The sequence below is a fragment of the Atractosteus spatula genome, chromosome 14 (assembly GCF_055471065.1).
Source record: "Atractosteus spatula isolate fAtrSpa1 chromosome 14, fAtrSpa1.hap1, whole genome shotgun sequence".
NCBI classification, from domain to species: domain Eukaryota; kingdom Metazoa; phylum Chordata; class Actinopteri; order Semionotiformes; family Lepisosteidae; genus Atractosteus; species Atractosteus spatula.
In genome coordinates, this window is record NC_142719.1 from 7430873 (window position 1) to 7442572 (window position 11700).

Here is an 11700-nt window from a genome sequence, read left to right on the forward strand (position 1 = left end):
AATACTGGGGAGGGGGGGTAGGTCCACCTTGTCTCCTGTGCACATTTCAGTGTCAAAGAAATGCCGTTTCCATTTGGCAAACTTGACAAAATCCACTGGAGTCCACTGTTTTGGAATCCCACGCAGCCCCGGGGCCGTGGAGCCAGGTCGGGCTGGGGAAGAGGAAGCTCCAAATTGATGCTTGTGCCAGCGAGGACAAAAGAAAGTAAGAGAGCAGCGCCAGGCAGCTGAGCGGGGAGGCAGACTGTAATTAGGCAGCGTGTTCTGGCAGCGCGTGGCTGCAGAATGCTGCTCAGAAGCCTGACTCAGGAATAAGGCTGCAGTACGTTTTCTCTAGGTGTTCGGACTGGGGGCCGAGAGGCTCAACATCCTACTGAAGGCCAGAAGAGGAATGGAATCCCTGTATCTCTCTATCTCTCCTCGTCTTGAGAATTACAGAAAAGGACACAGGCAAATCCAGATTTCTCAACCTGGTTTGTTACATAATCTCTATATAATGCTCAACCATCCATCCATTTGCTTTCGAACCACTGTATGCGATACAGAGCCACGGGGGAGCTGGAGCCTATCCCAGCAAGCAACAGGCGACAGGCGGAGTACCCCCTGGACAGGACGCCAGTCCACCGCGTGGCACACGCAGAGACAGGTACCAACACACACTTACACCAGGCCAATTTCCCCAGAAGCCAGTTACTCTACCAGCCCATCCATGGACCAGGGGAGGAAACCCACAAAAATAAAAAGAATCTTCATTAGTTTCTTCTTAGAACTTTTCATCCTTCTATCCAGTATCTGAAAGACGTTTACTCCTGGTAAGCCTAATGACCTAATATCCTGAAAGACAGCAGTACAGCCTGGATAGGATGTGCAGCCCATCGTGGGGCACAGTTTAGAAACACCAGCTAAGAGGGCCAGCATGCCTGTAAAAGTCCTATAGCTCCTGATGCTAGGAAAAGCATGCAAACTCCACACAGAGTGTGCCCTGGTCCAGAGCTGACTCCAGGACCACAGATCTGTGAGGTCTTGTGAGCACTTGCTGCTCTGTCACTATGTGGCACTGGGCCTTCGTAAAGGTCAAACTGATCTGAAGTTGTTCCAGTTTCCTGAACAGGAAACAGGAGTGTCAGTGGCTGCCCTGTGCCGCTCGACTCTGCGGTGACCTACAATAAACTCCAGCAGCTCACTTCTCCTGATACCAAGCCGAGAGATTACGGCCAGTTTCACAACCATTTAGACTTTTTTTTTGCACTGTTAGGTTTAAAAGTTCACAGTCATAAAGATTTATTTTGTTATTCTGCAAAGACTGTGGTAGAGCTGATTAGAGAGATCTGAGCTGGAGGTTTTCAAACTAGGCCGTCATGCTGGGCCATACAGCCTGGAAAGCTCATACATTCCTACAGTGCTTTAAATCTCAGAGCATTTGACACAAGACTCCAGGCTACTCAACAATAGCTACCGGAAGCCACAATAAGAGTATTTTAGAAATTCCAAGGAAGTAAATCAGACTCCTACTGCAAAAAAAATTAACCCATTTAGGGCTTTGCAGGATCTAGTATGAGTTGCACTAACGAAGCAGAACAGCAATGCATTTAACTACGTTTTAACCTGACAGGTGTCTGTGCAAAGGAAGCTCATCTCGAAATGCCCACAAGAGAGCCTCATCAAACATGATACAGATCAAAACCTTTTATGCAACTCCCATTCCTGTCTCCCTGGGTTACGAATGTGGTTCTGCACAATAACACTTTAAGATCACTTTTAAGTTGGCACGCGGCCATGGCTACTTTGTCAGTGTTTCCACCACTGAGTCTGTTCAAAAAGTCACAGGAAGCAAACCGTTTTATTATTCAATACATCTTTCTAGTGCATTAAGAAGAAAGTGCAATGGTCAACCTCCTATCACACTGTCACAGAATCAAGGGTGTTTCTAGCTACCTTCGGTGTAAAATGGCAGTGCTCACTTTGTGTTGCTCCTCTCACGAAAAAAAAACCAATAGAACAGCTGCTGGTCTCCCTCGAAATGACACGAAAATTGCACCACCCTAGCTGTGCTTTAAAAGGGCTTTCGGATTACCTGTAGGCTCAGGAAGACTCAGGGCGGGAGGGGTTTCAGATGGTGTGTGATACCCTTTTCCACCATATCCGTACTTGAGAATCTGCATAAGACTTGTTAGTACCTTCATACATTCAAATTGAAAGGCCACATTCGACCACAGACAAAGATGTTAAACAGTGCCGTGAGTGAGAGTGAAAGACCGAGTAGCTCATTTCTTATTTTATCCACTGAAGCTTCTCATTTACCAATCAGGACACAACATTAATCACATTGTACTTATCTCGCAGACATGGAACAACACCCATTTGAAAGGAGAAACCCGAGTCTGCCTCACACTCTAGGGCCTGACATGGGAAATCCTTCTTTAAATCACATTAGAGAAGGAGTTATTACACCGTTCTTCCCAAAACAGCTTTAAGGAGTTATTTTTCTTTGTGGGCACTTGTTTATATCACAAAAACAGATTTGAAAAAATTCTAGATCACGATTTTCCATCTGTTCTTTTTTAAAGTCCAGGGGGAGTTTTTGTTCTCTTTCATGATAGCTTTCTTCTAGTTCTCACAAAACTGTACAGCAGGGATTAAGGTTTTGATGTTCAACATTCATAAACCCCACAACATGGAGTCTCAGCACTGTGTGGGCTTCACTCACTAAGCAATTTTGCAATTGATCTCAGCTTGCAGTTTCTCAGAAAAAATAAATCAATTACTATGTGAACAAAAAGGTTTGTATGAAGCTTTCCATAAACTCTGCAGGGGATTGTGCTCAGAAGCTCATTGACTGAATTTTGCTGGGTCTTAAATACAATAACCAACAGCTCCTTGGGACCTCTCACAACCAATATTCTGTAATCTTAACAAGGCAGCAAAACTCTACCAAAAATAAGAATTCTTAAGAATACTGTATGTCTAAGCAGTAAGCATGTATTCTTCTAGGTGATACAGTACTTATTGCATGTAGCATAAGCCCATAATTAGAAGTGGCTAATTGTGTTTAATAACTAAACATGAAACTCAGCCGTTATTATTCTGTTCTACGGTGCCGGCTGTCAGCAAAACCTCTCCTTGATGTTTTTTTTATTCCAGGTAGATCAACTGAGAACAAACACGCATTCACAGCGATGATCCAGTCAGCACTACAATGGAGCAATAAGAGTACAACACCAGCATCCCCGAGATCATTGAGGATCCAAACCCATCCAACCCTGTCCAAATTCCAGAGGGATCACCTCTACTCCACATGCACGCAGCTCAAGAAAAACCAGGCAACTGCTCCATTGTAGTAGCTGTCTGATTGAAGGCAGCTTTTGTACTGGAGTGGAGGAGATGCTACGTGGAAGCTTTGCCTGCATACATTCTGCTTCTAAAGCATAATTTGTCAGGGTAGATTGTTTTCTCCTGCGGTGGTTCCCTCTCTCAAAGCAGCCTATAAAAACGGATTAATCCACAGCCCTGAACAATCCACTCGCACTGCTGCCACGTTTGCACAAGAGAAGGAGTGGAACGGTCTGTACCTTGTCATTATTACAGGCTTTCATTGGCCACAGGCCCCCAATTAACCTCGCTGATGGCTGCATTATGGCAGGTTATCACCTCTTTTGTCAGTCTTTCCCTCTCTTATTAGGTAAAGGCTCCAGCCTGTGTAGGCTCTCTTTCAAAATAGAGCTGGGTTCTCTGCAGGCATTTGAAGCACTGATGCAGGATTTCGATCTTTCACTCCCTTTGCTTGACTACCTCAGTCTCATAGACAGCCGCCACAGTTCACACAGCTGTGGAGCTCTGGACACACCTGGATCCCTCCCAAACAGAGAGGCAAACAGGGCTCAGGTAAGCAAGAATTAACAGGCACATGTGGAGATTCAGGTCCTAAGTGCACAGGCTCCATTTTTAACCCCAGAGGCTCTTCAGGCTTCTGGCACCCAATGAATAAATACCATTTACAGAGCACTTGTCACCCTAAATAATCCCAAAGTGTTTTTCATATAAGACAGGATGCTGTTCATCTAAAGGCAATGGAAGCTGGCCCACCGCAGAGTGGATCAGGGAGAGGAGTAAGCAAATTAAAGTGGACTTAGAGGCCAGGAAGTCCAGAGTGGAACTGATCCAGGACCCCAGGGGTAACATCCTTTACACAGGCTCACATCTGGGGATGAGTACTTTACAAAATAATGCATTACAGTTACAGGTAAGTTACCTGTGTAAGATGCCACTTTGTTAGATGAATAATAAATTGAGAGAATGCATAGAGGTAATAAATCAGATTACAGAGCAGCTGCATGTACACTACACAGATTACTGAAACAGGTAACATTTAAAAACTATTTATTCCCAAACTTCTGTTCACTTTAAAAATTAGTCCTTTTCAAGAGTTACTCGTAACTCTAATGTGATACTTTAAAAAAATTAATTTGCCCAACATTTCATGGGATCTTTAATGACCGAGTGAGTGAAGGTACTTTCTACAGTACAGTGGCCCTGGTCACCATACACAGGCATTGGTTTTGGAAATTCTGGGCCAGACCAAAGAGCGCCTCCTACTGGCCCACAGCCAGGCTACAATGTGGAAACACTACTATCATCTCTGATCCAATTTGTAAAAATATTTTACTAGATGTGGATCTTTTTTATGTGGGTCCTTTGAGTAATCTGAATGTTATTTATGAAAATCATCACAAAGTAAAATATCCCATCTCAAGAACATGAGGATTAAAATAAGAGCCTACATACAAGCATGGTTGTTACTATTCTTAATACTTCTACTACTATAACAAGGTAGTATTTAGCACCTGGAATTCTAAGAATGAAAAAATACATATTTTTTCACCCGACTGTTCATTTGTATGCTAATGTCTTCTGACTTGGCTTTAATGTTATGAAAGCCAAAGCTTTTGGAAGCCTGTGATTTTCATTCCTCCACTAGCACTGAGGTAAAATAGAGTGAATACTTGCTAGCAATGAGACACAAGAAGTGCACACCTGGAATACACAGTGAATGAAAAGCCTTGTGAAGCAGATCCTCTGGAACACAACAATGCCGAAATGGCCTTCTGTCACGGTCCTTCTCATCATGCCAAGGTCTGGAAAGCGCAACACAGACTGCTGATGATTTCAACAGATAAGAGCACACTAAGATTTAAATAAACTGTTTTATACTACTGGAGTCCCAGGCATTACCTGTGAAAGAATCTTTGACTCTTCTTAAACTGCTGGCTGTTCATTCCATCATTCATATTTTAGCAACTGCATGACAAATTAAAAATTGCTGGACAAAGTAAACACTGAAAAAGATTATACACTGGAAAAGAGTCATTGCATTGAAACAAAATAAATGAAAGATATATTAAAAAGTGCCTTTGGCACTGCATATAAGAGACACTTCCTTGTACAAAGAGATGTGCATGTTTTGGACCTACAGTAGCCAATATTCTCATTCCATGAGATCTCTCAAGAATCCTCTGAATGAGACCCCCAGCTCAATAGATAACTAAAATAGTATCCTGTCCTCTTACAGTGTTTCGGGGGTTGTTTAAGCTGTTGATAACAACAGAAAAAAAACAATGAAGCACAGTATGTTAGAAGCACTTAAAATTCAGAGTCAACCGTTACTGTCCATGTCTGCAAAGTAATGTGTTGCTTTCAGCTCCAACTCCTACAAAGCATTCCTGCATAAACACTCAGAATGAACCTAATCAAAAACCACTTTCAGGATTAAATCAGTAGCAAATAGTGCCTTGACCATGCATTTAAATCAAAGCTACCACTGTACCAACTCTTGTGCCTGATTTTTATCGTGTTTGATGTGAACTGGATGGTGTGTACAAGCATTCATGAAGTCAATAAATTGAATTAGCATGGCTGTTCATTCTGGGAGGTCCTTACCAACTCACCAGATCCCTGGAGACTGAACCGAATCTGCGAGGAAAGGCGATATTTCTCTCTCGTTCTGCTAGGACTTCCTCTGTTGCACTCTGCTGCCCTCCCGTGCACAATAAAAGATGTTTAATTTGCGCACGCACAGGGAAACAGAGGCATAGCGTGCCAGTTTATATCGGCCCGCAGAGACACAAACTCAAAGATGTAAACAAACAGACAAAAGAAAACACAATCGTTTTTTTTTCCCCCCAAAAGCTTTTAAATATTACATCGGCATTCTTCCGTTACCTATCAGCCGTGCTGAAATTTGCCTGCGCCTCCGACCGCGTTTCAGAGAACATAGTGAAATCACGGTGGAATAACTGAGTTGAAACAAAAATCCAAATCCAAAAAGTGTGCAAAAGCAACGTGTGTATGTGGATTCCTCCAATGGCCTCCTGACTGGGAGTGTGGCAGACGACTGGCAGGCAGAGTCACCTTGAGAGGCTCTCAGCTCAGCCTTCTTATTCCAGAGAGTATAATCAGGGTCCCCAGGAGGTTCTGAACCAGTCCTGACTGGGCTGCCCTTGTGTTTGTGACCAAACGGCTGCGGGACAGTTCTTGAGATGGGGGGAGGGGGGGTCACCCGAAATCTGACGCACTCTCCCTCCCTCGACCTGGGCACCCCTGCGGCCGTGACTGGCACTGAGCACTGAGCATGAGAGTAAGCAGAGCCCACAGGACAAACCTGGCACCGAAGCTAGCCACACTGAGAGTCTGAGTAACACTGTTGGATTGTCAGGCCTCTCCTTCAGCCGAGATGCACATACTTGTGGTGTCAGCCTAACTGCTGTGAGCAGACCTCTTAAGGCCATTTCAACACTAAGGCATGGTGTTTCTCATTATCGTTAATACGAGCTGCCACAGGGCACGCTAGTTTGAAAGTTCTTAAGAGCTGCATAGAATGCGGGCAGGAAAAAGGGGCACCGAGCTCTGCGTCCAAACTAAAACACAATGTGACTGGCCATTTCTTACCTCATGTTTGTGCGGGGACGGCTCATTCCTTTTATTCCACGAACACTCGCTAGGACACTGAACACTTACAGAGGGGGGTGTGAACGGCCCGTGAATCACCGGTCAAGTTTGGATAAGAAAATACAAAACAGGCCAGAAAAAAATAACTGTGAAGCAGAAACGGACGAAGTTCATCTGGATGGACAGGACTGTATCATCTGGCTTTTTTACTCACCAGTTTGTCCGTCAGAAATGCTGTCAGAAGTCAGAGCGCAGACTGCTGAGAACATAAGCTTGTGGAGGCAGACTGCTGATGAATTCATCAGATAAGGTAGCAATCGGAGCATCTTCAAATTTAAATGAACTGCTTTGTACTTCTGGAATCACAGAAATTACCTGTGAATGATTTTTTTTATTCTTGTTACACCTCAACATGATCACAACACGTCATTCAGGGGACTGTCCGCCATCTGGACTTCAGATTCTCGATCCTGGTCCTGGAGGGCCCTGGGTCTGCTGGTTTGGGTCTAACTGGGCCCTTAATCACCGGTGCTAATTTGGGCCCAGAACTGATTGGCCACTTTTGACTTTTTTCTGCTCTCAGTCCTTGGTTTCAAAGATACACCCGTTAAAGTGTATTATTTCCAACACCTTCAACACAGGGATCTCTTTCTCTCTCACACAGTCCTTTATCCGCTCTGCAATAAAACTGCTCAATGAATGCATGTAAATGTAGTCCTCCCACTACCTATTCATTTATCCATTTATTTATCACTTACTGTTGTTGTGATTTTATGCGACTCATGTTTTGCTTGTGTGTTTTGCTCAGGGATAGACTGGTGTCCTGTCCGGGGTGTAGCCAGCCTTGCGCCTGCTGCTTGCTGGAATAGGCTCCTGCTCCCCCATGACAGTGAATCGGATGAAGCAATAAGAAAATAGATGGGATGGATGACTAAATAGCAATTAATAGGTGATTAACTGTTGACGAACAGATACAGGTGGGAATGACACCGTTTCAGAAAACTCCCACAGTGAGTCAGTGTGTCAGTGTTTTTCCTGCCTAAAATGTTCAGTTGGTTACATTTCTACTTCCACACACAAATGAGGGCAGTCCAGAATCTCACTGTTGTTTCTCCAGGACCAGGCCTGGGGAGCACCGATACAGACCATTCTCTCTTTAGTTTTATGATAATTCATTGACAAGCACTTTCTGAGTGAGTCCTGATTGCTTCGTGAAATTCTCTGGAAGGCCACAAATAAAAACAGAGCACCAGAGAGTGGCTCCTAGGCGTTGAGATACTGTACAAACCAGGTCTATTTCTTGTTTATGTTCTCATTAGGTCACAATCAATGCTCTACTTACGTTTAAATACATAGAAATTAAGCACCTTTATGCATTGTTTTTGTACATATGTACAAACATTTTAGGTACTTCTTAAGATTAATTTATATATAAACACACACTTGAAGCACCTACGTGTAGGGAAATACAGAAAAACTTTGTCCGTTATTTATTGATTTATTTATATATTATTTGATCTTCCGTCCAGATCAAATACGGGCGAAGGTTATCTACTCTTTGTGTTTAATTTCGAGATCTGACGAGTTCAAACCAAGAGCATACCTAACACATTGCTCACAAACTTATTTTTAACGCGGCAATACCCACAATCCCCCATCCCCCACAGCTGCCACTCTCCAACACCTCCGCCATTAACACCTACAGCACTGAAAGCACTATGAGCACCATCCCCCAGGCCAGGCTGACCATCACAGCTGACCAGGTGAAGAAGGAGCTGAAGAGGCTGCACGAGGGTAAGGCCACAGGACCAGATAACATCTGCCCCACAGTTCTGAGGGCCTGTGCTGATCAGCTGAGCGGAGTGCTCCAGCGACTGTTCAACCTGAGCCTGCGCTTGGAAAGAGTCCCGGTGCTCTGGAAGACATCATGCCTGGTCCCGGTACCAAAGAAAGGGCGCCCCTCTGTCCTCAACGACTACAGACCAGTTGCACTGACTTCTCACATCATGAAGACACTGGAGAGGCTGGTCTTATCCCACCTGAGACCCCTGGTCAGCTCATCACTGGACACCCTACAGTTTGCCTACCAGCCCAGTGTTGGTGTGGAGGATGCGATCATCTACATGCTGCAAAGGGCCTACTCACACCTGGACAGGGCTGGCAACACTGTAAGGATCATGTTTTTCGACTTCTCCAGTGCCTTCAATACCATCCAGCCCTTACTTCTAAGGAGGAAGCTGGAGGAGATGCAAGTCGATGCCTCCACGACCTCGTGATCACTGACTACCTGACAGGCAGACCACAGTCTGTGAGACTTCAGAACTGTGTGTCTGAACAGGTAGTGAGTAACACAGGGGCACCTCAAGGGACAGTTCTTTCTCCATTCCTCTTCACCCTCTATACTTCGGACTTTAAGTACAACTCAAAGTCATGCCACCTGCAGAAGTTCTCAGATGACTCTGCAATTGTGGGATGTATCAAGGGTGAACAGGAGGAGGAGTACAGAGGACTGGTCAGCAGCTTTGTGGAGTGGTGTGGGGTGAACCACTTGGAACTGAATGTTACAAAGACAAAGGAACTGGTGGTAGATTTCAGGAGGAAAAAGGTCAAACCTACTCCTGTCTACATCCATGGGAGTGGCGTGGAGATGGTGGACTCGTACAAGTACCTGGGAGTACACATCGACGATAGACTGGAATGGTCTAAGAACATCGAGGCCATCTATAAGAAGGGACAGAGCCGACTCTACTTCTTGAGGAGGCTCAGGTCCTTCAATGTGTGTAGTAAGATGCTACACATGTTCTATCAGTCGGTGGTAGCGAGTGCCATTTTCTACGCAGTGGTGTGCTGGGGCTCTGGGATTAGAGCAGTAGATTCCAAAAGGCTGAACAAGCTCATCAGGAGAGCAAGCTCTGTCATTGGGTTTGACCTGGACTCCTTGGAGGTAGTGGCTGAGAGGAGAATGATGTCCAAACTAGAGGCCATCATGGACAACTTCTCCCATCCCCTCTATGACAGGCTTGCAGGAATGAAGAGCACGTTCAGCAATAGACTGATTCATCCACGGTGCGACAGGGAGCGCTACAGAAGGTCATTCTTGCCGTCTGCCATAAGACTGTACAATGCATCCACCTTGCGTCTTGGCAGAGGCAACATCGACAGTGACCTGTTTCTGGACTAAACGCATCTACACATCTACTGCTACATCTGTTCTCTTTCTTTTTCTTTTTCTTTTCCACGTTTACAACCACTTTTTGTGCAATATATGCCAGGGACCTGTGCAATACATTTATATTTATATCTATAGTTACATCTATATTTATATTCATATGTGTGATATGAGTGTGATACGATTTTCTGTGTACTGTTCTGTTCTAGTTTGTTCTTGTGCGTCCGGACTGTGAGTAACTCTTGTATTGTATTGTATGTATTGTACTATTATTATATAATTCGTTACACTGTGGCTGTGTTGTGTGTGTTAAGCTGCTGTTGCACTGCAATTTCCCTCACGGGATCAATAAAGTATCTATCTATCTATCAATGAGTCTTAGCGCTCAATTACAAAACGGTGCTCTGACTAACGGCAAACAGCTGACCTTAAGCATGAATACATTTCACAGTTTAAAATCACAAATTTTAACAATCCTATTAAATTCTGTAGCAAGACATTATAATATCATGCTTAATATGTTACCTATGAATTCCTTTTTATGCATCGTCTAAACCTTTTTCAAAAGAAGGCGCTTCAACAAGCTATCGCCTACTGTACCTGACGGTGGTTAAGTAGGGACCTCTGCTGTCTAGTTTCATTATCGCAACCAGAGCATTGCTAGTACGTGTAGTTTACGTGTAGCTTAACTCAGTCATGCATACTGCAGATAACTCAAACACGAATGCGTTGCTCAGCAACTGCAAAGGTCACGAAAGTTGACCCATCCCCTTCGTAGTATCATGTTCATGCAAGGATCCCATTTAAGTTTCTAAAACGATCCTGGTGAAACATTATACACAACGTGGCGTAACAAGTCATTCTATATATCTGCCTCTTTCTGGTATGGTAGTAAATATAGAATTGTATTAAAAAACTTGTGCCAGAGTACATTTTCAGGTTTAGATGGCAAACTTCTTGGTATAGTTTGTAAGTTTATTGGTATATTTAATCTTCTTGTTAAGGCTTTCAGGTAAAGTTTAGAGATATTACCAAAATATCAAAATTGGCGACCGATCGTCAAGATACTATATAAAATCCAATACTGGGGAAACACCTAGGAGATGACCTGCCGTATAACGTGGACAAGTGCAGAAAGTTAGGTGCAGGAGAAAAGCACAGCGGTCAGCCTGCATCAGCAGCCTCACCCAGGTGAAGCGAGAAATTACTTTTATTATTAAGAAGGGGAGTGGTTTTAGGTAGGCGAGGCTTTGGCTCATCATTTTATTCTGGGGAACAATACTGCTCAGTTAACTCTATCTGCTCCATATTTCAAACATAAATAACAGCACGTGACTAGTACGTCATCAATGCAAAACTCAGATTTTTGTCTTTACAGTGTGTTTCAGCATACCCCAAGAGTGTGCTGCTTTCAGCTGACAGCAGACAATTAGAGTGTCAAACATAAAACTGAAAATCTCCATGTTACGCCAAGGGGCTTCTTAAATAGCAAGAGTGCCACACATGCATTGGTTTCCTTTCTGAAAATCTGTAGCGTGCACAAGAGAAAAGACATTTGATCATCAACAGAAGAAAAACAAGAAAAAACT